The 26,722-nt window shown below is 43.7% G+C and overlaps 1 protein-coding gene across 1 annotated transcript in view; it reads left to right on the top strand.

The window, feature by feature from the left end:
• The first annotated feature begins 14,430 nt into the window (after nucleotides 1-14,430).
• The window catches only part of LOC124553336 (poly [ADP-ribose] polymerase tankyrase-2-like), a 103,448-nt gene continuing 91,156 nt past the window's right edge, over nucleotides 14,431-26,722 (top strand). Inside the window, exon 1 of the mRNA XM_047127212.1 lies at nucleotides 14,431-14,470. The gene's annotated coding sequence lies outside the window, so the exon portion shown is untranslated. The remainder of the gene's footprint in view (nucleotides 14,471-26,722) is intronic.

The following is a 26,722-nucleotide window of genomic DNA, read 5'->3' as shown; positions in this document are numbered from 1 at the left end:
CGTGCCAACAACTGCCATGTGAAATGTAAACAAAATTCATTATGACATTTACAATGCTAATGCTCCTTCTGCTTAGACAACTTGTGAACAAGCCTATATTTCGTTTGACCCTGCATAGGAGACCTCACTAACCGTCAGGCCATTTTCTAGGATGGCCTTCGGCTGTGTGTCTGAGGTATGACTTCTGAGGTTTTATTAATTGAGGCTCCAATAATTATACCACAGTGGCCTATAACGACCTTGCCTAAAACCGTAGTACCTATGAGCACATCTTATTCCATTAGGCATGAAAACAAATTCCCTGTATGCTTCCCTAAACTGACGTATTAAATCGTCCAAATTTGGCTTATAATACCAAAGTTCCTCTAATACAACAACAGCTGCAGAATAATTTCTTTTGTTTCCATAAAATGTAATAGCAAGCTCATCAATCCTCTCTTGGTTGTCCATTATAATTATCCGGGCTGTTATGCCGTGGTCGGTTGATGAATTCTGTGATGATTCCCAACGTTTCGTCTCCGACTGCGGGAGACATCTTCAAGGGGGTCCGTAGCTTGATGGAAGGTCCAACACACACACTGGCTCGCTACTGACTGCCGCTAAATTCCGTGTCCGCGCGCCCCCGCGCCGCGGCGTGACGTCACGTGTTTTGAAAACGTCAGTGCAATTGGCCGCTGTCCGTCGCCGTCGATCGCCGTTGCCATCACCCAGTAGTGGACGAGTGGTACACATCTTCTTTAACACCGGCATCCATATACCGTTTAATTTGACGCCCTCCTCCTTTCGGTTGAAATTATTTGGGTGTTTAGCGATTTCGATTGCCTCCCTGTAGAGCCTTTCGTAGTATCCGCTCGTGGCCGCTAGTACTTGCGTCTCCTCGAAACGAATATTGTGGTTCCCTGGCTGGAAAGCATGCTCCGCAACAGCTGATCGTTCCGTTTCTCCTCTTCTACAATTTCCCTTGTGCTCTTCCAAACGTGTAGAAACAGTTCTTTTGGTGGTACCGACATAAACATCACCACAGCTGCATGGGATCCTATACACTCCAGATTTTTCCAATGGTTTGCGAGCGTCCTTGGCAGGCCTAAGGTATTCCTGTATCTTCCTGGTGGGCTTGTAAATTACGGTAATATTCCGCTTCGTCAAGATCCTCCCTATTCTTTCCGTTACATTTTTAACGAACGGCAGGAAAACCTTAGATTTTGCAGTAGCCTGTACGTCAGTATGATTTCTGCGTGGCTGCCTCAACGCACGTTTTATTTCGGCGGACGAATATCCGTTCTTCGTTAGTGCATTGTGGAGATGTTCCATCTCAGCGTCGAGCAAGTCAGGTTCACAAATATTTCTAGCTCTGTCCGCTAACGTCTTGATAACACCCCGCTTCTGTTGTGGGTGGTGGTTCGAATCCCGGTGCAAATAACGGTCCGTGTGCGTGGGTTTGCGGTACACTGAGTGGCCCAAACTACCATTTTCGTTTCTAAACACAAGCACATCGAGTAAATGTAGTTTGCCGTCTACCTCCTCCTCCATTGTAAACTGAATTCTTGAGTTTACACTGTTCAGATGTTCGTGGAACCGGCTTAGTTCCTCCCTACCATGTCTCCACAACACAAACGTGTCATCCACGTATCGGAACCATACATTTGGTTTCTTGCTGGCAGTGCCTAAGGCCTGTTCTTCGAATTTCTCCATAAAGAAGTTTGCAATTACGGGACTTAGGGGGCTTCCCATAGCCACGCCATCCGTTTGCTCATAAAACTGTTCATTCCACTTGAAGTATATGGTCGTCAAACAACACTTAAACAGCTCTAAAATATCGGCAGGAAAAATTCGATCCAGCTGTTCCAATACATCATTAAGTGGAACCATGGTAAACAGCGATACCACATCGAAGCTGACCAATATGTCCTCCGGCTGGACCACTATGCCATTCAATCTGCTGATGAAATGTGTCGAATTCTTTATATAAGAGTCCGAACGGCCCACATGTGGTTTTAACAGCGTAGTCAAAAACTTGGCTAACGAGTAGGTGGGCGAACCAATGGCACTCAAGAATTCAGTTTACAATGGAGGAGGAGGTAGACGGCAAACTACATTTCCTCGATGTGCTTGTGTTTAGAAACGAAAATGGTAGTTTGGGCCACTCAGTGTACCGCAAACCCACGCACACGGACCGTTATTTGCACCGGGATTCGAACCACCACCCACAACAGAAGCGGGGTGTTATCAAGACGTTAGCGGACAGAGCTAGAAATATTTGTGAACCTGACTTGCTCGACGCTGAGCTGGAACATCTCCACAATGCACTAACGAAGAACGGATATTCGTCCGCCGAAATAAAACGTGCGTTGAGGCAGCCACGCAGAAATCATACTGACGTACAGGCTACTGCAAAATCTAAGGTTTTCCTGCCGTTCGTTAAAAATGTAACGGAAAGAATAGGGAGGATCTTGACGAAGCGGAATATTACCGTAATTTACAAGCCCACCAGGAAGATACAGGAATACCTTAGGCCTGCCAAGGACGCTCGCAAACCATTGGAAAAATCTGGAGTGTATAGGATCCCATGCAGCTGTGGTGATGTTTATGTCGGTACCACCAAAAGAACTGTTTCTACACGTTTGGAAGAGCACAAGGGAAATTGTAGAAGAGGAGAAACGGAACGATCAGCTGTTGCGGAGCATGCTTTCCAGCCAGGGAACCACAATATTCGTTTCGAGGAGACGCAAGTACTAGCGGCCACGAGCGGATACTACGAAAGGCTCTACAGGGAGGCAATCGAAATCGCTAAACACCCAAATAATTTCAACCGAAAGGAGGAGGGCGTCAAATTAAACGGTATATGGATGCCGGTGTTAAAGAAGATGTGTACCACTCGTCCACTACTGGGTGATGGCAACGGCGATCGACGGCGACGGACAGCGGCCAATTGCACTGACGTTTTCAAAACACGTGACGTCACGCCGCGGCGCGGGGGCGCGCGGACACGGAATTTAGCGGCAGTCAGTAGCGAGCCAGTGTGTGTGTTGGACCTTCCATCAAGCTACGGACCCCCTTGAAGATGTCTCCCGCAGTCGGAGACGAAACGTTGGGAATCATCACAGAATTCATCAACCGACCACGGCATAACAGCCCGGATAATTATAATGGACATGATATTTCCGGCCGTGAAAGTTTACATTTTAGTATCAGACGCCTCTACGGGGAGGAGATGTCAAGAGAAGTGCGACGCCTGGAAGGACTCCAGAAGAAGAGAGTGCAGCTTTTGTGTTCCCTCACATTCCTGTCTCGTTGCAGAGCCGTCGGCGTTATACCGAAGTTTCTGAAGATAAAGCGACTGTTCTATTCGGGAAAGGCACAACGCATTTTCAAACGGACTGAGGAGGCCTTACTACGAGAGCGCATTCAGCAGACCCGACGGGACTTGGCAAGCACAAACTGTAAGTTAATGTCTCTCCATATTACGATCAGTAATAAACTGTGCAGCGGTGACTGGGATAAAATTGATAGACTACTGCATGATACCATGGGGAAGCGTATGTTGACGACGTCTAGTAGACAGAAGAAGAAGTTTGATAATTTGCTACCTAATCAGACTGTTCGGCATTTAGACGTTTCCCGGACCGTTATCAATTTGTCCAAACGTTCGTTATCTGACGATGAGACATCTGTGCTTGCCAAGGGAGGAAATTTTGCTGTTAGTCCGCGTTTTGTGCCCACGGAAGAAATTATAGCCAATGTAGAAGCAGGAATTCGCAGTGTAGATTCTGTAACAGCTGAAGAAATCCGTATAGAAACAGTGAGAATATTAGCCAATGCAAAACCGCCGAAAAGTAATATAACTGTGGGTGAGAGAAGAGCTTTAAAACTCCTGAATGACGACGATAGTATTTTGGTTCTCCCAGCTGACAAAGGAAGCGCAACGGTGGTTATGGATGTGGCCGACTATCAGAGAAAAATTACGGATCTACTGGATCCGCAAGCATATAGGAAGCTGAATAAGGACCCCACTAACAACGTTCTCAGAACTGTGTCGCGGTTAATAAAAAAGTCCTCCATTGAAGAGAGTGTACGGAAAGGTCTCTGCAGTTCGGTTGCGCTACCACCGAGGCTTTATGGATTGCCCAAAATTCATAAAGAAAATGTTCCGTTAAGACCGATACTAAGTGCCATTGGTTCGCCCACCTACTCGTTAGCCAAGTTTTTGACTACGCTGTTAAAACCACATGTGGGCCGTTCGGACTCTTATATAAAGAATTCGACACATTTCATCAGCAGATTGAATGGCATAGTGGTCCAGCCGGAGGACATATTGGTCAGCTTCGATGTGGTATCGCTGTTTACCATGGTTCCACTTAATGATGTATTGGAACAGCTGGATCGAATTTTTCCTGCCGATATTTTAGAGCTGTTTAAGTGTTGTTTGACGACCACATACTTCAAGTGGAATGCACTGTTTTATGAGCAAACGGATGGCGTGGCTATGGGAAGCCCCCTAAGTCCCGTAATTGCAAACTTCTTTATGGAGAAATTCGAAGAACAGGCCTTAGGTACTGCCAGCAAGAAACCAAATGTATGGTTCCGATACGTGGATGACACGTTTGTGTTGTGGAGACATGGTAGGGAGGAACTAAGCCGGTTCCACGAACATCTGAACAGTATAAACTCAAGAATTCAGTTTACAATGGAGGAGGAGGTAGACGGCAAACTACATTTCCTCGATGTGCTTGTGTTTAGAAACGAAAATGGTAGTTTGGGCCACTCAGTGTACCGCAAACCCACGCACACGGACCGTTATTTGCACCGGGATTCGAACCACCACCCACAACAGAAGCGGGGTGTTATCAAGACGTTAGCGGACAGAGCTAGAAATATTTGTGAACCTGACTTGCTCGACGCTGAGATGGAACATCACCACAATGCACTAACGAAGAACGGATATTCGTCCGCCGAAATAAAACGTGCGTTGAGGCAGCCACGCAGAAATCATACTGACGTACAGGCTACTGCAAAATCTAAGGTTTTCCTGCCGTTCGTTAAAAATGTAACGGAAAGAATAGGGAGGATCTTGACGAAGCGGAATATTACCGTAATTTACAAGCCCACCAGGAAGATACAGGAATACCTTAGGCCTGCCAAGGACGCTCGCAAACCATTGGAAAAATCTGGAGTGTATAGGATCCCATGCAGCTGTGGTGATGTTTATGTCGGTACCACCAAAAGAACTGTTTCTACACGTTTGGAAGAGCACAAGGGAAATTGTAGAAGAGGAGAAACGGAACGATCAGCTGTTGCGGAGCATGCTTTCCAGCCAGGGAACCACAATATTCGTTTCGAGGAGACGCAAGTACTAGCGGCCACGAGCGGATACTACGAAAGGCTCTACAGGGAGGCAATCGAAATCGCTAAACACCCAAATAATTTCAACCGAAAGGAGGAGGGCGTCAAATTAAACGGTATATGGATGCCGGTGTTAAAGAAGATGTGTACCACTCGTCCACTACTGGGTGATGGCAACGGCGATCGACGGCGACGGACAGCGGCCAATTGCACTGACGTTTTCAAAACACGTGACGTCACGCCGCGGCGCGGGGGCGCGCGGACACGGAATTTAGCGGCAGTCAGTAGCGAGCCAGTGTGTGTGTTGGACCTTCCATCAAGCTACGGACCCCCTTGAAGATGTCTCCCGCAGTCGGAGACGAAACGTTGGGAATCACCACAGAATTCATCAACCGACCACGGCATAACGGCCCGGATAATTATAATGGACATGATATTTCCGGCCGTGAAAGTTTACATTTTAGTAAAATGTATAACCTCAAAAAATAATTTATTCGAGTCAAAAGCGTGGAGTATCTTATGTACTTACAGCTACTGTACTGGGTCATTTTTGTGGCAGGGTGTCATTAGTTGCGCACAACTTATTATTACTCCTTACTGGCGTTTTATGCCGGTAGGACAGTGATTGTGTTGATGTGAAGTGGTTTGCAAAGGTGGTCCACAGTATGTAGTTACAGTTGTAAGTGCTGTAGGTTATCACAGTATCTTACGCTACACCTTATGTTTGTGTTGTACTCGTGTGGTCAGTGACACTCATTGACAGTTAATTGACGCACGTCTGCACAACTTCAAACAAACACAGCGAACCAGAGTGTTTACAACTCGCTTTTATCTCGAGTATTAACGGAACGTTTCTCCCGTCGTCCCATATATTCGCACAACTTGTCTGGTTATTCCGACAACAGCGTGTATAGTACTGCCGGCCGGCGTGGCCGAGCGGTTCTAGGCGCTTCAGTCTGCAACCGCGCGACCGCTACGGTCGCAGGTTCGAATCCTGCCTCGGGCGTGGATGTGTGTGATGTCGTTAGGTTAGTTAGGTTTAAGTAGTTCTAAGTTCTTGGGGACTGATGACCTTAGCAGTTAAGTCCCATAGTGCTCAGAGCCATTTTTTGTGTAGTACTCGCCACGTACTTTACGAGACAGGAAAGCTCATTCCACGCATTTGGCGTCTATTTAATAGCAGAAGCCACTATGTAGCACTCGTATCCAATGAGAGGGGCGTCTGTAGAACCTAACCTACTTGATTCATAGTATAGTTTCTAACCTAACGTAACCTCCTTTGGCCCAGTCAAAACATGACGGAGGAGATGGGGCCCAGCGTGCGCACGCTGTCGGCTGACTGTGTCGGGCGACGTCTGGCGACGGCGTCTGACGACCGTTGTCGGCGCCACTGCGATGGCAGCCGTACGGCCGGGGACGTCGCTGTCTCAGCAGTTCCGTGCCGGTTCTTACGCCCTGTGTTTGTCCCTCGTTTCTGTCGGCGTTGTTAGTAAAATAACACTGATCACGTTTCCCATTTCGTATAATAAAGCAATATTTCGAACTGATATTACGGTTTTTTACTCTGTATTCAGTAAAAAATTAAAAAAAGCGCCTGTTACAACGGAGACCGAAGAAATACCGGAAAATACCGGTTATTCAGAACTGAAATACCGGTATCGGCTTTAACCGGTCAGTTTTTCCCATTCCTGCCAGGCACTACTGTGCCACCACCTTTCTATTGACAAAGCTTGAGCTGTGCAGGTAAAGTCATCGCTAATCACCCAGGGCTCCGGAATGTCACATTTCGAAACATTTCAGTCCGAGCTTCCTTTATTCTCAGGACAGAGTTAACGATAGTCTGTGCGAACGCGCAGGTGTAGATTACCTATGTTTACTGTAACGGAGATGAGCATTTATGTTTTGGATGTGGACAGAGAGATTTCGCGTAAACGACAACATGACAAACGACGCGAAATCGGCGGTTTTTACGAAAAATGGCGAAATTTGTCATTTTCCTCGTTCGAGCGTAAAATCTTTTAAGTCCGAAGCCAGTAGTTTACAGACTTTGTAAACTGACAGTTACTTAATGTCGACGTTAGACCTGGATTTTTGTTCTGAAGACTGAGATGCTGACGCCGGCCGCACTTTGAGGCGACCCTTTCGCGGAGGAGCCCGCGGTCGGCGGGCAGCGCAGGCGCTGCCAGGGCGGCCACGCCCCACTCCAGGGTGGGCCGCACGTGTGGTTCGTGAACCAGGCTCGGACCGGCTGCACTCCCTCTGTATCCTACCAACAAATCGACGCCCACCACCTGCTTCACTCACCGCAGAGCCTGCGTGCTGATTCCATTCCGTATCCATACAACGTGTGACACGCAGCCACTTGTAAACGATTCCAGCTGTAACTCATCGATAACACAGTCACAGGATACTACGTTTTTTTCGTTTTCTGAAGTGCACAATACTACATTTCCGAACATTTAAAACAAGTTACCGATCTTTGTACACCTTGAAATCTTTTAAAAACCTGACTGAGTGTTTTATGCATCTTTGGTCAAATTGCATCATCTGCAAAATGTTTGAGGTTACTATTAATACTGTCTGCATGGTCATTCATGGGACATCACGAACACGAACAGCTAAGATCTCAACACAGTTCCCTAAGGCAAGAAGTTACTTCTACAACCGCCGATGGATCTCCAATGCGTAACAACTTTCTTCGTCTTCCCTACCAAAAAATGCTAGATCTAGTCACAAATTTCGCTCGATACACCGCACAATTATATTTTTGATAATAAGAGTAGACGTGGTACTGATTCAAATGACTTTCGGAAATCGAGAAGTACTGGGACTACCTGACTGCCTCCACTCGTGACTTTTAGTATGCCGTGAGAGAAACAAGTGAGTTGGGTTTGACGAGACTGATATTTCCGAAATCCGTGCTACTTGACATAGAGGACCTCATTCTGTTCGAGGCACCTCACTATGTTTTAACTCAGATTATCTGCTAAAATTCCACAACAAATCGATGTGGAGGATAGTTGGCGGCAGTTTTATGAATCGCTTCTGCTGCCCACCTTACCTGCGCTCTCTTCCGACAACTGCGGACGGTTTTCTGTTTGAGACATTATAATTAACAGATTACACCTTATAAAAGAAAAGATTACGAAATGCGTCAATGCATAGCAGACGTGACAGAAAAGTTGATAGCGACCCGCTAAAACGTCCAGGTGCGGACTTTTCGCACATTTTTCTCGACAATAATAGTAAGCAGTGCACACAACACCGCACGTTAATCAACAATGTCTACTTTATTGCTACAAGACCGTTGCATATTTAAAATTGAGAGCGAGTCTAAACGTTCCGTAGTGGTCCCACGTCATTCGCATTTGATGGATCATAAGACAAACACTTTAAATTTTGCGATTAAAGTGATTTTCATTTTCTGTTTAAAAAAGTGATGTGGCGACAACTGCTGAACAAACTTTTCTAACCCTACTGTACGACAAATCGCAGAAAAAACGTCGCGTTCTGGACAGGCCTCTAGTCCGGTACATTAATTAAACTGCATATTTTCATAATATGCAAGTATATGTCCACCAAATAAGGTACTTCAGCTTTGCAAACACTTAAACAAACGTCGCGGCGCGTCGCTTTGCTTCTTTCAGCCACCCGCGGTTTGCCACACATCAGGCCGTCACCAGAAACTTCTTTTGACAGGACAGTGAAAATAATATCGCATGAATACCACAATGTGGGAACATGAAGCTTACATCGTCCTCGGAAGAGCTTCGACTTTTTATTTTACTGCGTATTGTGCGCACAATGCTGATTTTCTTCTTAACCTTGTCCTGCGTAAACTATGGCTGGGAATGATGCAACACGTCTACTATTTTGGTAACTGCCAGTGCTATTTTATTTTCTTGCTTGATCGTAGCTTGCACTGGTTGTGGTGACTCACGATACGCTCATATAGAAATTCTAACAAAAGTATTTCACTAAGCATGTGCGACAAAACACCAGCACACAAGTCAGCCACGTTTTCAAATTTTCCTTCAATCAAAATTTCGCTCAAACACGTCAAACACGCCCCGTGTCAAGCAAAACCCTACACGTTCAAATATTTGGCACACAGAGTAAAATTGGGTGCCACTATTTGATTGTGTAGCGGGCCTTTAGTTGTTTTTAAGGATGAATTGCGTATTTGATAGTCTCAGCAGTTATACGTACGCCATAGGAAAATCTGCAGCGGAACTCACGGGCAGAATTAGAGATCTCACCAAAGTGTATAGATTTGGCCACAATTTGCTGTGTAAAAGTTTCGGGAAATATAACTTCAGTAGATTACCCGTGTTGCAAGTAAAACGCTTTTAATATGGGTTCATTATTACGGCGAAAGCAATTTTTAATTATGAAACTAGCAAACTTTCAAAAGTATGGAGAGAAGCACTACCGCTGAAGAGGTGAAGGGAAGGCCAGAAGAGATAGAAGGGGGGGGGGGGGTGACAGGGGGGGGGGGCAAAATCCCCGGGCATCAGGCGTCATGGGGGGGCCCGCGTCTCTCAAGGCTTCGGCAGCCCTAGAATACAAAGGTGGCAAATATGAGGCTGCTTTTGTAAAATAATTTCTTCATCCTGCACCTGCATAGCCAATCCAGCTCTTTCTTGTCACTTTTACCATTCTTACAGTTGAATTGCACGCAATTCTATTTCTTGCTTGATCTTGAAAGCACGACTTTTCCTTTAAACACTGTACATTGAAACCGCATTACTTGTGATGGAATCTGAAGTGTGCTTCCTTTAAATGCTGTCGGAAAAACTGCCAAAGCATGTGCATAGCAAATGTACACAGCAACAGCTGTATAATGTCGCTATGATCTGTTACGATTGCCAGCAACATTAAAATCTAAGGTAATCTGATTGCATCACAAGGTGATTTTACGCGAAATATGCAGAAAATATTTTCGTTCGAGAGTGGAGACAAAATAAAGTACAGTAAAATTTGATCAATGCAGAACGTGTATAAGTCGGAAATCTGCCCAAACCGTAGAAGTATTTCAGTTCCGACACATTCAATACACTTTAACAAGCTAAGTTTTTTTTTTAATATATACAGCGGAACGTGTCTAAAACGGATCGCAAATTCTACGACTTTATTAAGAATTTACTGTGTAATGCCGAAAGTTAATTTTGACACAAAGACAATAATGCCTGACTATCTGCTGAGCGGCGCAAAACGAGAAAAGAGCATATGTGCTGCGGGTGTGGGCATCAGACTGCTCCGCCCTGTGCAACGACGAACAGGTTAGCGAGTAGTGTCGGTGCATCAAAGGAAATGGTTCGCTCGTGAGCGCTCGGTTTGGCGGGGTCTCTGGTTTTCCATTATTATTGATGGATAGGGGAGAGGAGGGGGGGGGGGGGCGCACGCTGGAACACTGTAGCGCAACTGTGGACGGCTGGTTCAAATGGTTCCAATGGCTCTGAGCACTATGGGACTTAGAACTAAGGTCGTCCCCGAGAACTTAGAACTACTTAAACCTAACTAACCTAAGGACATCACACACCCATGCCCGAGGCAGGATTCGAACCTGCGACCGTAGCGGCCGCGCGGTTCCAGACTGTAGCGCCTTTAACCGCTTGGCCACCAAGGCCGGCAACTGTAGACGCTGCTGCAGTCGATGCAGTGAAGGAGACGAGTGTTGTTCTGATGACGCACTAACAGCATTATTTTCTGTCCGTTTCATTTGACTAGTAGCGCCTTAAGTGATAAAATGATTCGAAGGAAAAGTACAAGTCGCAAACACTTTCACTTAATGAAAACATTAAGATCATCGAGGCGAGTGAGATAGACCAACTCTCTGTACACGAAATAATGCTGCGTTTCAAATGCGGTAAAAAAGAAATTTACGGTGCTTTAAGAAACAAGAAGAAGATACTGGACGAATGGATGATTGGGATGGGGCAAATGAAAAGAAACGCGAAGAAGACGGGAGATGAAGAAACTAACGGAATAATGTGGGAATGGTTCGTAAGTGCGTGGGAAAATAACCTACCTTTTTCTGGACCCACGTTGCACAGTGGGCCAAAGAGCTTGGAAACACCGGGTTTATGCATACACGGGAAGGCTGTACAGTTTCAGAGCTAGGCACAAGATCGTGTGGAATGAAGTGTGTGGGGAAGCTAAGGATGTGCAGCAGACTGTAGCAACAGAACGGAAGACAGTATTGTGCGACCTAAGTGCGGATTATGATCCGAAAGACGTTTTCGGAGCCGATAAAACGGGTCTGTTTCGTCGCGCACTGTCTTCAGAATCTCTAGCAATTCGAGGTGAAAATACTCTTTCCACAACAGCAGTTGTGACTGGTGCAGCAAGAGCAAAACTCACAAGCGTCTCTCTATTTTTACATGAAGTACCTGTACTTTTAAGGGGATTGAATACATCACACTATCTCTTAGCTGTTTCCAAATTAGCTGCTTCCCATTCCTCAAGTTTCTGCGACACAATGTTGTTCACACATCCTATCTGAAATGTTGCACATCAGTCTACTGTCTTCAGAATTATCAGAAAATTTAAAAATTCAGCCCAAGAAACAGAATTTTTTAGCGTTGTACAATGAAATGATTTCAGAGGTTGAAGTGGAGAACTCCATTTTTCCAAATAAGTCAGTTGAGTGTCTTAAAATAAATTGATAACAGGCTCGTATTTTAACTGAGTAAAAATACTTCCTTTCCCAAGTTAAATAAAAATGAAAAAAATATTGAAGTTTAAAATTTAGCAAACTTCCTGTTAATGTTTTTTTTCTTTAAGCACGCTGAAATCGTGGTTATTTGCAACTTTTGGATTGAATTTAAAAACATTTTCAACTGAGATTGTGTGAAATGAAGCCAAATAAGTGACTGTGGGTTTTCGAAAAATTGTTTCAGCAACGTAGGACACCTACCCTGAGATAGAAAATAAGATTTCCAAGGTTCATACATATCAACTCCTCTTAAAAACTCCTCTGAACAATGTCAACAATCTAGTTTCAATACTACCTATAACTTTTTTGTATTCAGTATCAACGAAATCACAGAATGATTTCAGTTCACCCATGTCACAATACTGAAGAAATTAATTCACTGTTGTTTCTGTGTCAGTGGGAAGAACTTATTTCTGCACTTGATCTCCAGTGTGTACCACATGGACTGCACAACGGGTGGCTTCCATGCTCACCTCGAGAACACTGTTCAGTTAGGAACAGACAATGTTTGTTCCACCCATCTTGTGGCCACCAAAGGTGGTATTACAATTACCTGCACAAAACGTGACAATCGTGTCAACTATATTTTTAATTTTTAAAATATGAACGCTGTATCCTAGCTAATAATCCTGCCGTTTCTCCGCCGGTGTTCGGAAGACAGATTACTTTGCACTGAATACCTTTCGCAGGAACGAAATATGTAGCTAGAATCAGTAATAACTTTAAGATTTCGTGATTTCGTGCATCAACCATGACAGACACACACGTAGCATTTTTAAAACGTTCACTAAAATCGACTCCCACTTTCTCTCAGAACATTCAAATTTCTTCTCAAACAGCCCTCTGACGAGAACAGCGGTGCTGTCCATTGAACGGAAAGAACAATAGTGTTTTGTGGTATGGAAGCCAAACAGGACTTCTTCCGCAGCGATACGTTTCTGTTCCTCTATTTGTAGTATGTGACATAAATTTCAGTTTGATACGCCAAACTGTCCCACAGAAAAAGACTCTACAAAGAACGAAATGAAAAACGACTAACGGATAAAAGAAAAACCAAAGTACTTTTTCGGGCTATGTAATTACAGATTAAAAACTCTCCGTTACTTTCCTTTAATGGCACCGTGAAGCATTGTTTCTTTCCAAGTCTCATGTCTTCATTGTTATAGGTCAACACAAAGAACGCTACTTCTCTTGGCTGTGCGTCATTTCGACTGTCAAAACGTGTCACATAAGTTGCCGTAAGTTTTCCTTGGCTTCACCTACAAGCACACAACTTTTCCACCGCTAACATTTTCAACTTGATACGCCAAAGTCTTCCTCTGTTTGAAGTTTATCCGTACTTAAAAAGAAAGTTATGCTGCCAGAAATTCTCGCAGAAACGGCGATCAGTCGCTTCTTTTTATTTATGTGTTGCGGTTTGTCGACACGTCCCCCATGTTCAATGAAAAATACTGAACGACAAAGCGTACATTGCACCTTCGTATAGTCGTGGTTTACTTCGACAGGAAACTCTCCTTTCATGGTTTTAGAGGAAGAACACTTTCTTCTACTCGTATTAACGGGCACGAGTTTCCCTCACATGCAGCAAACAATAGACAATGGCGGGCACTAAAGCGAGCCTGCCGAACCCTGTGTTGCAACTGACGGCTACTTCTAACTGTTGTCCCTAACAGTCTGAGGACATAGTGTCGGTTGCGTCTGCGCGCCTCCCCCCGTCGGAGGTTCGAGTCCTGCCACGGGCATGGGTGTGTGTGTCGTCCTTGGCGTAACTTAGTGTAAGTTGGATTAAGTAGTGTGTAAGCTTAGGGACCGATGAGCTCAGCAGTTTGGCCCGATAGGAACTTAACGCCACCACCTCGGATGCATCTACTACAAATTTGTCATACAACGGTGAATAGCTAATCCGTAACTATGAATACAATTGAACATTGATAGCACTTTAACGTTCTTTAACGACAACTTGTTACATCCGTCCTTCACTTCCGGGGTAGCAAATGATCGAGACGAATCGCGACGGAAAATCATCTGTTCACACCCGTCCTCATTCCGTGACCAAAATACAGCGTCTTCTTTCATCTTTGCGTTCACCGGAAGCGGTATTTGGTAATCGGTTTACAAAATCTGGTTTTGGGAGCCTCATGTAGGAGGGGGTGTTTGTTACCAGCTGTATAGCGCGGGACGAGATGAACGGCCTGTGGCGTGGATGGGACGCAGGCTGCCCGGCCGTGCCGACACCGACGTCGACGCCTCGCCCGCCCTGCCGCAGCCGTTCCCTCGCCTGCCTGGCAACGCCGCCCCGTGACGTCAGAGCTGGGTGGGGGCAGCCGCGCGCCCCGGCTGTCTGTGCGGCCCAGTTCACAGTTGACTGTTGAGGGAGCGGCCGAGAGGACAGGAGCGTGCGACCTGACAAAGGTAAGGCGGCCAGCAGGCTACTGGAATTTCTGGACGCTGCCGATGTTCTGCACGCTTTTGTGTGGTTTGTCGCGTAACTTACGAAGGCAACGTCAAGGAACTGCTCTTGTCTTACTTTTAAAAATCACGATGTCTACGAACAAAGGGGTCGCGAACAGGGTGTGAAATTACTGCTTTGAGTGTTCAGTAATTTATTGCTCGTTATTTATCGCCTTGCTCGAGCCTTTTAACCGGTGAAAACTTGAGCAAGAATAAGGTAGAACGGATGGAAAATACCGCCACATTCAGTGGCTAGTATTTCGATGGCAGTGTAGATTTCTCCAGAATTCTCGTACCAAAGGTATTTAATATGAAAACCTCGCGTTCTTGATTATGTTCGTAGGACGCAAGTTTGCGAAAACCATCAAACTCGGCACTTGTGACTGGGTGAGTTCTATGGCGACACGGCGTCTCCTGCCACTGGTTCCAGCAGCCGTGGTTGTCTGTAACACTGGACCGCTAGCCTGGAACTGGACGTCGGCTACAGGTTGCCTATTTAGCGGTTTGCAGGGATGACAAAAATTTATTTTTCAATATTTCGCTTACTTTTGCCGACATTAAACATCTACAATGTTGTCCTACCGTACTCATTCAGAGGTATAATCTGACATTACGGGGTCCACACAGAAACATAACTATCACAGTTGGTAACTTGGCGTATCTCGAGGTGACGTATTTCATGGCGCTGAAATACGCGGACGTCATTCAGCCAGTCTTGCAGAATGACGGCAGTTAGCGATTTGCAATAAACTCCGGACGACATTTAAAACACTTAAGATATTTCTCGGTAACCCCCCCCCCACACACACACACACATATACGTGAAGTAACACATATTCGCTGCTCATGCGGTCATCTTCCGCATCAGACTTAACGTTTTAGATTATTACTTCATTGCAACTGACTCTATATTGCCGACAGTTTGCAGACAGTGTCCACACACACCATACGAAGTGTCGGCAAAATTAACATCGTCGTACAGTTATGACGTCACACGTTTAGGCGTACGAAAAACTGGCTTTTGTTTTGGCGACTTCGAAAACACGATAAGATTAATTTCAAACCGTCCCTAAACTGTTTCTCGCCTACAGGCTTAACAACAAGTATTAGACACGTTAAATCGTCTGGAAAGTAATCAGACGTCGGAAGTTGTTTTGTGCATGGGCATTCCGAATACTGTGTAGTCCACTTGCGGATCACAACACGTGGCGCCATGCCGACGTGCTCCTGGCCATGAAACGCAGCACTCGCGTTCATTTCACTACTTTCACGATTCTCTGGAGTTGAGGTTGCGATGCGCGAGCGATCTGTTGCTTTGCTTAATATCCTGGTTAGACTGAGGCGAAGATTTGATTAGTAGTTGGCGAATTCTTGAGAATTTATCGTAATGTTTGTGCCTCATGAAGTAAACCTTTCGTATTGTTGTTTATCGTTCTGTGACGTCACGTCTCCTAGTTTGACATTACTAATGAAAGGGAAGCGATAACACACCACAATTTTTCTGCACTACACGACGCTGCAGCGCTTTGTCTGTCCGTTCTCGTGTTAATATTTGTCTGGTAAGGCAGCCTGGTGTGTCGACAAAGCAACGCATCGGCGATCTCTCTGAGACGCGTCGTGTTCTGCGTGGCTTGTCGTGCTTGCGCATCAGTCGCATCGTAAGTGACGAAAGAATGAATATTACCGATTGTGAAACTGTCACCAACTTCTGTACTTGAGGTTCAAATGACACGATTAAAGTGCAGTGTAAATTTTTGTGTGCAGGCTATTGACGACGGTAGAGTACAGATTTAATTTCTCATTTTCAGTGCAATAGTATCGGACGTGGAGGTAGATTTCTGTTGCCACTTTCCGTCAGAGGAGTGAATCACGTCAGAATGGTAACATTTGTAGGGAGATTTGCTAATTATATTTGACTGAAATCTATAGTAAATACTTCGTTTAGCCACTTACTGTTAATGAAGCCTTACCCATTATCGATGTTAAGTGTCTGTTTCGGAATTATGGGCTGGCACTAACGTCTTACTGACGCAGTGCGGAAAATGTGTATCAATTAGAGTGCACATCGCCATAAAACGCAAATTTGAGTACCACAACTAAATAATTTTCAATTTCGACAATCGGTGTGTTGATGTACCGGTTTTCGAAGTTAAGTTTTCTTCCCTGTCGCACGTACAGTATGATTTGATAAAAGTCGCACGAATTCTGTGAATAATAACTACCCCGATATCGGTGCTCCAAATTGCTTTCTTTTGACGTTGAAGTTTGTGTGGTGGCTTTCGTATTTATACTGGTCTATCAGAAAATAAGCAACGCAATTGATGCACACCGTATTAAAGACCTCTCCAAAACGTCTCGTGTGTAGCGAGATTAGTTGTGTCGCAGTGTGGGGAAATGTGACGTTGACGGATGAACAGTAGCCGCAGCAGAAAAACAGTTTCATAAAAAGGCCGCCAGTTACTGGCGAATGTGTGGAATCCACGCTTTGAGTCACACATCGATTGTCCACAATAGGGGACTAAGATCACTTACGTCTTACGAGTGTGTACAGTGTTTCTTGGTGCTTTTAATTCTTTAGGTGTTTTGTCCACGGGCAAAGTGTGTGACAGTTGCGTAACTTTCCTCAGTGCGGTGCTTGACACGGTACTTGGGCCGGCAGTGGAGACGGTGGCGAGGCAGCGCCCTGACGCGAGGCTGAGGCAGTGGCGGGGCTCCCCCACAGGGAGTGGCGGGGCTCCCCCACTGGGTGGCCCCACACACACACACACACACACACGTTCAGACACTCGGCGGAGGTCCGGCGTGGGCCGTCAGCTGTCGTATGGCCGCGAAGCTCGGTAGCTATACTGATGCGTCAATGGGGAACGGATTTACACTGGAGAGAAAGTATTTCCAATTTTGGAAATGTTTCTATAAGTAATGGATTGGGAACGGAACGTGGGCAGCAAGGGCGAAACAAGTTGAGGAACGCTTGATTTTATTACTAACCGCCATTTGCACAATTCGTTCAGTGTGAGCACCGGAGACTTCGGCGAGATGTTGTACAGCGAGAGATTCGCACCTGGTAACCAAAATTGGAACTAATTTTTTCCAGTGCACACTGGTATCGCATTAACGCGTTAGCGTATCTACCAAGTTGCGTTGCCACACGATAATTACAGACCACAGTGGACATCGGCGAGTAGGTGCACTTTACTTCCGACCAGCCGCCTCTGTGGAAGAAAAAAGGGATTGGCGAAAATTTCGCTGTCGCCTGTGTGGCACGTTTGGTCATAAACGATTCAGTAGTCAGTCAGTTAAAAGGAATCTACAGTTGCCTGACTTCCGTCGTGTTTCATTTCTGTTAGAGCACCAACTCTCGGTACGTTCTGTAAATACCCGTGTCTTCAGTACAGGCGGCTGTCTGAACTGGAGTAGGTCGCAGCCTCCGATACCGGACTTCGACATTGACTCGTGGCGTAATGATGTGCTGTGTGACGTCACACACACTTACGGACACAACAGAACGCAGTGATGTTCTCATGGCTCCCATATTATTTTTTGTAACGTATGCTGTGGTGGAAAAGTCATCTGTTGCATAGCCCGAGGTCTAGGCTAGCCCGACGGGTTACAGTATCGTTGTAAGTTACTGGAGCCAAAGAAATGCAACGTTATAGTAACAAGAAATTTTACTGTGGCACGTATTTTACGCATGTTAGATTTCGAAGAGTGTTCTATGTCCATTTTGATGTCATGGAGCGAAATACGTTGGAATCGGCACTATTTTTCACTACTGGGCACCGTTCGTCCCTAGTGTAAAGGCACGCCGGCAGGTGTGGCCGTACGGTTCTGGGCGCTTCACTCTGCAACCGCGTGACCGCTACGGTCGCAGGTTCGAATCCTGCCTCGGGCACGGACGTGTGTCATGTCCTTAGGTTAGTTAGGTTTAAGTAGGTCTAAGTTCTAGGGGACTTAATAAGCTGTTAAGTCCTACAGTGCTCAGAGCCATTTAATTTTGAACAAGACGCGCAGCCTCTGCACGAAGAGGCGTCGGTGCAGCCAGCCACCCCCGCACGCGTCTGACACGTGAGCACGGCACCCCGGGGGAGCCCCCACGTCCCAGGCGAGTACAGCAGGGGTGGGCGAACTGAAACACGTACCTGTTTCCAAACAAATTAAACAATACAATGTAATGTTTCGATACGCAGTTTCGAAACAGTTTGTGTTTTGTAGTCGTGAAGACTTGACATTATGTCATCTTGAATGTCTACTGTATAAATATTTCCGTATAAACACAAATGAGATGTGAGAGTGCTAATTAAATCGCAGAAAGTATGAAACTTTCACTTAGGTGTCTTGACAGTTTTATATTTCCTGCAGCAAATGCGCTGCTTTCGTGTCGTGTGACTTTTATACGTTCCAACTGGCTGAGGACAGAGTCGGTATGTTTGACATAGCAGATTTTCCCAAACTCGTTTCCCTGTATTGTAGCTCCTAATTTTGATAGTTTTATGAGTGAAAATCCGTATGGGCTCTTGAAAAGGCATATCATGAGATGTAATTTATTGAGATAGCGTTCTGGGAAGCGAGGCACTGAAACAACATGTATGAGTGTGCCACTCACTCTTTTCTTACAGTTAAATTTACCATTGTTTGTCTCACAGAGCAGGCCTTCAAAGTAACTGATTCACACAGATCAAAAAATTGCCATAACAGACTGGAGCATATAACGCAGTGGTCAAATATGGCAGTTTTTCATCAAACATTAGTCAGCTGGGTACAGCTCATAATATGTAACCTGATAGAACTGGAAAGCATGTTAAAACATTTCAAGGTAACTGAAATGCAGAGATCGGTATGTTTCCTTGAAGTATAAAATCCAGACTTAGATTTAAATAATTTCTACAGGCAGGTACAGATTCCATCCTCAAGTTTAGCAGTTCCTGTATTAATGGCCTCATTGCTCTAATCTGAGTTTTTAAGGCTGACAGTGACTTTGTAAACCTTTGCTTAATAAGACAACTTTTGGCAAGGTTACATTTCTTTCGCTGCTAATTTCTGTTGGGACTTGCACAAAAGGACATAGTATTTCACAAGATTTTTCAATACCTGACCGTTGGACAGTTTTGTTTGTAAATCCGCACTGAAGATGGCGAGGGTGTAAAGGCTATTTGATTTTCAAAAGCCTGTCAAACATTTCATACAAGGAATTCCATCTCGAGGGGCAATCTTGTTTCGGCGTTAAAATAGGGACGTCCATTTGCTTCCGAATATTGTGTAATTTCTCAAGTGCTTGAGGACTTATTTTGAAAAATTCCGTTACTGACTTTACTTTTGCTCTTGTCTCAGTAATTGGTTCAAGGCTTACTTCCACAGTTAAATTCAGTGTATGTGCAAAACAAGGTACATGCCACCATTTGCACATCACTGCCTCTCTTGTCTCAGTAATTGGTTCAAGGCTTACTTCCACAGTTAAATTCAGTGTATGTGCAAAACAAGGTACATGCCACCATTTGCACATCACTGCCTCCATCAAATTAGATGAACTATCTGTAGTGCAAGCTATAATTTTATTGGTGATACCCAAAGCTGATATCACATTTTGTAATTCACTGGAAATGTTTTTAGCTGTATGTTTGTTATGGAATTTAAAACTAGATATCAAATATGACTTTAAGATTGCAGTTTTCATTAATGAAGTGAGCAGTCACTGCAGTATAATTCTCATTGCTCACAGACGTCCATCTATCAGTCGTAATGCAGATGTAGGATGTGGCTTGCACTGCAGCTCGTACTCCCGTGTTAGGGTGTTGTCGAACACTTGAGAGGGTAAACTGTTGGAGACGGTTTTTCTACTGGGGGGTAAATAGTTTTCATTTATAAAAAAATCACTTTTCTAAACTCTTCACTCTCAACTATTCTTTAACAACACGTCTCAACATCTATTCGTCTATTTTGCCTCGTTTGGATGAAGCTACTGCTCTTATTGCAAATCCAGCTATCTCTGTGTACCACACCTACCCAGAACTGAATCGACAGATTCCTGAACAATTGCTGTGGAAGTTTAACTGGCTTCGTCACTTTCATTAAAACTGGTTTCGACCGAGTTTCACTTAAAATGACTGTTGGATGCTAATGTCCCGAAAGTCTGTTTAAGCAAGAGGTTGAACTATTCAAAAAGACAACACTGCCGAACGTTTCCTCAGGATTCATCCTCTTAAAATAATCCCCCACAGTGCTTCATAACGCCATAGCTGAAGACAGTAGAACCACCACGAACGGAACTGGAGGCGGGAGCAAACTGCAGAAAAAACGGATATGCTACTGGGATTCCCACATTCCGTTAGTACGGGTAATATACCCGTCCAGCTAGTTTCCATGCACACAAAGGAAATCATTGTGGAGAATAGGCACATTAACTATACTCACAAATAACGCCACGTAATTCGAATATATAACGGGATAATTTTTTGTCCCTCAAGGTGTTTTGAACCATTACTATATAAATTCACCCCGCTTCCCAGCCCTTCCCGTTCACCAGTACACCACCAGTGATACATCAAGCAGCTTGCTTGCAATTATACCTACATCTAATTTACATATACGTCTTAAAACTGCCACTCCGCGCCTTTTTTATTCAAGATATTGTAGGCTTACTTGCGTTTTTCGATATCATTACTGTACATGAAAAGAGAAGCGTATGTTATTAAAGATGTGTAATTTAAGTGAATGATTTTTACACATTTATTATTTTGAATGTGAATAGTGTGCGTTATTTTATTGTTTGGTTAGTGTTTATAAAGTAGATATTCCGCCATTTCGGAATCGGGCAGTCAGCTAGAAACGAAGTTTTATTTTCGGAAGTCTTAAACTTCATGCTGTTGTTCGTGAAAAAGATTTCGACACTCTTGAAAGTGTTTCATGAAGTGATATGCAATATGTGTCTTAGTATCTGTGCCCGAATCTCATCCGACACAGAGCGGAATGAAACATCACTGTTTCTATACAATTAGTCCGTTCCACGCTTAAGTGGAGGGAAACAGCGTTATTCTGAAACAACGATACAGTTTTTGTCTGGCTCGAGATCGAATCTGGTTCCGTTGTTCGAGACAGGGCAGAATGAAACATCACTGTTTCGAAACACTGAAACAGTTCCACGTATCGATACACTGTATCGAAACATAGAATCAGCGGCCAAGTCTAGAGTACAGATGGGCCTGTTCCGTCCACGGTTTTGTTTCGTTTGCTCTGTTTTATTGCGTCTCACTATTAAGTTACCCTTTTTCGTGTGCTTTCAAATTTTCGTTAGCTCATTGGCCGAGTGGTCTAAAAAGAAACAAAATGGATCTGAAGAATATTCCCGCGCATACTTACGACGCGAGTTATCGGTAACGATCAGTATGGCTTCTGAATAATACAATAAATAATAGAGTTAAACTTTTTACTGCTGATGTTACAACGAAACGTGCTTTCCAATATGCAGTGGCAACACACATTGATTACTAATGGCCTTCAGTATAATAGTCATGTTGATTCTAGGAACAATATAGTGGAAATAATAGTGCACTGACGCCCTCTTTCTGTCGCTACATTGCCGACAGTAAACATTGTTAGAAACTGTAGTTCAATTCTTTTATCTTGGCGGCTCGCGCATGCCCGCCCAGACGTGGGAGATTGCTGCGTTGCCAGTTGCAAACGACGCACGCGCCAAGAGAAGCAGCGCCATAGTATAGTTTAGTTCGCAAACTTACGTTTAAGGGGGAGCGCGCAGTTTATGAAGTAAAGCCACCACGGCCGCATTAACCCTTTCGCTACTGCAGACACGTGCTCTCCGCATCCCGCGCTGTGCGCGATTTTGTCATCAAAAATGGTTCAAATGGCTCTGAGCACTATGGGACTTGACATCTGAGGTCATCAGTGCCCTAGAACTTAGAACTACTTAAACCTAAGTAACCTAAGGACATCACACACATCCATGCCCGAGGCAGTATTCGAACCTGCGACCGTAGCTTTTGTCATCACTGCGCTGGTCGCCTGTGCAGACACGTGGTGTTCCCACTGCTTTGACACACTTATCATTCGATTTCACAAAAACTGTTGGACCCAAAAATTTGATTTTTACACATTTTCTTGACTGATACCTTCCCCCCATAAATGACTTAATTTTGTTTCCATGTTCAACACAGTTACTGTGCAGCATTGAATTTAGTAAACCATTGCACAAAATTTTGAACAGTTTGCAGAGGTAAAAGTCCATAGCGTATACTTTCCGTATGGTCGATTTTAGTTGCCACAATGTTGGGAATGAAATCTGGACAAGATACCTAAATTTCGTATAAAATTTATTGTATAACAATATCTCATTTAAGTACCACATAGGTGTCGTATGTAATATTGAGAAATATTCCGTCTTCCGCGACTGTAATAAAAGTTTTGTTTACACCGGGCGTTTGGCTTTATTTTAAATCACTTCAATCAATCCAATGGAAGTAGGCAAAATACATTTAACAGAACTTTGGTCTTACAAAACCATTAGGACTTATCAGTGAAGTGCTCTGAGCTATGTCGAATATAAATTTTGTGTGTGTCACACACAAACAGCATTTATATGCTAAAACACTGATCAGCCGACACAAACGTTGAATATTGTGTAACCGCAGCGCAAAACTACGAAAGGTGACTTAGCAATGGAGGAGACAACATACTGTCCACTGAAGATGCTTCAAAAGAGAAAAATGCGTCTGGTCTAAATAAGACGCTTATTACAGTTGCAGAAAAGGAATATGTTTCAATACCATTGTAAAACAGCGACTGTGTAACAAAAACAAGAAAGAACGTGAGTATTATTGTGTATGTGCCTTACCTTTCATTGTTGTCAATCGCTGCGATTGTCATCTGCATCGCTGTAGTCAGTGTCGCGTTCCGAATCATCAGGTCTTAGAGTGATGGCGATGCGTTCAAGCAGCTTGTCAATTACAATTTCCTTTTTCATGTCCTCCTCCTGTAGCCTTTGTGCATGCCGAACACATTCAGCCCACGCTGAAGGAGTAATTGTCATGTGCTTCGTGCAAAAGCCTTTCTGTATCGGCAATCTTAAATGTCACTATTCGTTCTGTGGCATACCCTTTCACGTGTGCCCAAATTAACACTATCAGATTGTAGTGACAATGACACGGTGGCAAACGCAAAACTATATGTCCATCTTCCTGAACAATACAATCGATTTCATAAGCTTTTTTGCGAGGCTTATGGAGCGCTAAAAGTTCCAACATTTCGGCGCGAGTTTGGTTTGCTGTATGTGGTATATTTTTACTTGCAAGCCACAACATATCGGCTTTTTCGTACTTGTTGCGGGTGTCTTGTCAATAGCGGAGTGATAACTCGCATGTCCATTACAATCACCGAGTTTGCAGGCAAGTAACGGAAAAACTGATTCCTAAACCACAATTTAAATGTCTCTGAGTTCATTTCGGACTGATAATCCACTGAATTGCTCTTTTTGCCCGGAACACTAATTTGCTTTCTGGAATGAATCCGGAAGCAGAACCAGCGTGAAGCACAATTATTCGTCCACCTTTACCAACTGGTACTTTAAACCCACCCGAACCATCACTCATTTTCCAACACGCTTTTCTTGTGTGATTTTGGTTTACCAATGTTTCGTCCAAGAAAAAAATGTTCTTATTCCCTGATTTTCTTACTTCAATAATACGTGTTAAAAACTGTGCCCTTGAACCAGCGATATCACTACGTTCCATTAAAAACTTTCTTTCGTCATTTGTATGTACATCTTTGAATCCAATATTTTTAAGTATCTATTCATCGAAGTCATCCAATGATACAAAATCCGACGAATTTGTGATCAAATTTGTTAGAATTGGATGCCCCCTTTCGAGAGGAACTAATTTTCATTAGGATTTCTTTTGGCTCTGTGTGTCGTTTTCAAGAGATTTCAATGTCCCCAGTTAAAATGAACACCCTTTATAACATTAACAGTGTTTATAAATTGAGAAATATTCTATCTTTAGCGACTGTAATAAAACTTTTATTTATACCAGTCATTTCGCTTTTTTCTAAAACGTTCTGATTAAAACAAAGTTGGCGAAGTTTACAAAACTGAATTGTGAACGTAATAAAACATAGAAACTAAAATATATGATCAGTGAGGTGCAGTGCCCAACAATTTGTGTTTGTCACAACGGAGTGCAAATACTTGCAAAAACATCGATTAGTCGACGAAACCATTGAATATGATGTTTCAAAGCAGCGAAGCAAAGAATTGCGTCAGTCAAGTAGCTCGGCAACGTACGAGCCGAAATTCTGCTCTAAATAATACTTTTAATACTGTCGCAAAAGAATATATCTCGGTATGAATAGTAGAACAGCGGGTGCGGAAGAGAAGATATACAATCAAAACAGATAACTTGAATACTGTATGTGTGCCTTTTCATTGTTTTTGATTGCTGTGGAAAGAAATATTGGAGGACAAAATTAGAAAAACCGAAAACTTATTATGATTATAAAGAAGAGAAGCAAGCACCAGAAATTTCAAAAAATTACATGCAGACGAATAAAATTCATGAAGTAAGACATTTCGATATTGTTTTTAAATAAAGAAAATATCAAGCAACCAACAAGGTTTAAACTCAGAACTTATCGATTAACAGTCGGACACCTTAACCATTACGCTAACAATTTTTTTTTCTTTTTTTTCTCATTTTGTTGTATATTGTTCGTTGAATTTGTTCGGGGCGGTCGTCCGATGACACTCGTTCAGGTTCTCTCAGTTTTTCACTACAGAGGGCAGCCGACCCTCTGATCGAGCACGCTGGGCTACCGTGTCGGCAGCTCGTCGTTCAACACAACTCCTGGAGGACTCTGAAATATCACGCAAAATACTGACAAACACTGTTGGTATTCCGTCCAAGTTCAATAGCAAATAAACCAATACCGCTGTTCTTTATTGCGAAAAAGCGGTTCGAGGGAAGATACAAACACCTTTCCTTGTTATCGCCTGATTGAGGAGGCTTATTGCTTGTTTGGTTTAATTAGTTAATTGAATATGAAGCAATTCGTGTAAAGAATGCTTTTTCCAAACTTTCTATAAAAGAAAGTCTGCTATCAACACATTGCTTTTGTTCAATTGCTTTATTTATGACTGAACGTTTCTAAAACTGAAGACACCCAGTTCTTGTGTTAACCGCCATTTAAAAGAAAATTCGTTTGTGTGCAAAATCTCTAATCCTCACAATCGAAAGTTACTGGCAGATTAAAACTGTGTGCCGGACCGAGACTCGAACTCGCGATCTTCTGTTGGAGCACATGCCCGCGAAAGGCAAAGGTCCCGAGTTCGAGTCTCGGTCCGGCACACAGTTTTATCTGCCAGGAAGTTTCATATCAGCGCACACTCCGCTGCAGAGTGAAAATCGCATTCTGGAAAAGTCCCTTCACAATCGGTTTTTCCCTGGAGATGTGAAATTATCGAGAAAAATTTTCCATGCAAACTGGTACTTCGGAGCTTCGTGTTCGGACACCACACTTCTAGATGGAAGCCAACAGTGAACTAAACTACAGATTCAGTATGTTTTCAGTGAAGAATAAATAAACGAGAGGCAGAATCATTCGTGAGTGGTAACGAAAATTATGTGTATGTGTAAAAGTCTGCGCTATTGTAGAGGTCCATCTGCTCTTAAAAGAACTTCGGATCAGTTACTGTGGCACTTCGTATGTTGTAATCTAAATTTCAGCTAAGGAAAGGATCCATCCGTCACTGATACTATAAGGAAACCATAGTGTCAGTAGGACGTGAACAACAATGAATAGCGACAATGATAGGTCACCATACGTTCTAGAAAACACTATGATATATAAACTACTGAGCTTTATTTTGCAGGAAGAGTAAAGCCATTGGTGTATTTATTTTTCGTACTTTGCACTGAATGAAGTTCTAGACAGTAATTTTAGAATTCAAACACATGCTACCTATTAATGATACCTGCGTCTTTGTCTAAGAGTACGTCAGTCAGGAGCGAAATTGCGTTGAGTTGGATGTACGTACTTAATAAATAGTGTTCTGGAAAGTAGTAATATAGTTCCGATACATTCACGTACGTAATCGTTGATTGCTTACGGCAAGATGGCAGATGGTAATGTACGCAGTATAGGTACTAGCATTGAAGTCAGTACGTAGTTTTGGCGCTGTGTGGTCAGTTAGTACAGAAGTGCTAGTACATT

Source organism: Schistocerca americana, chromosome 11 (genome assembly GCF_021461395.2).
Source record: "Schistocerca americana isolate TAMUIC-IGC-003095 chromosome 11, iqSchAmer2.1, whole genome shotgun sequence".
Classification (NCBI taxonomy): Eukaryota; Metazoa; Arthropoda; class Insecta; order Orthoptera; family Acrididae; genus Schistocerca; species Schistocerca americana.
This window is presented reverse-complemented; position numbering and strand designations above follow the sequence as displayed.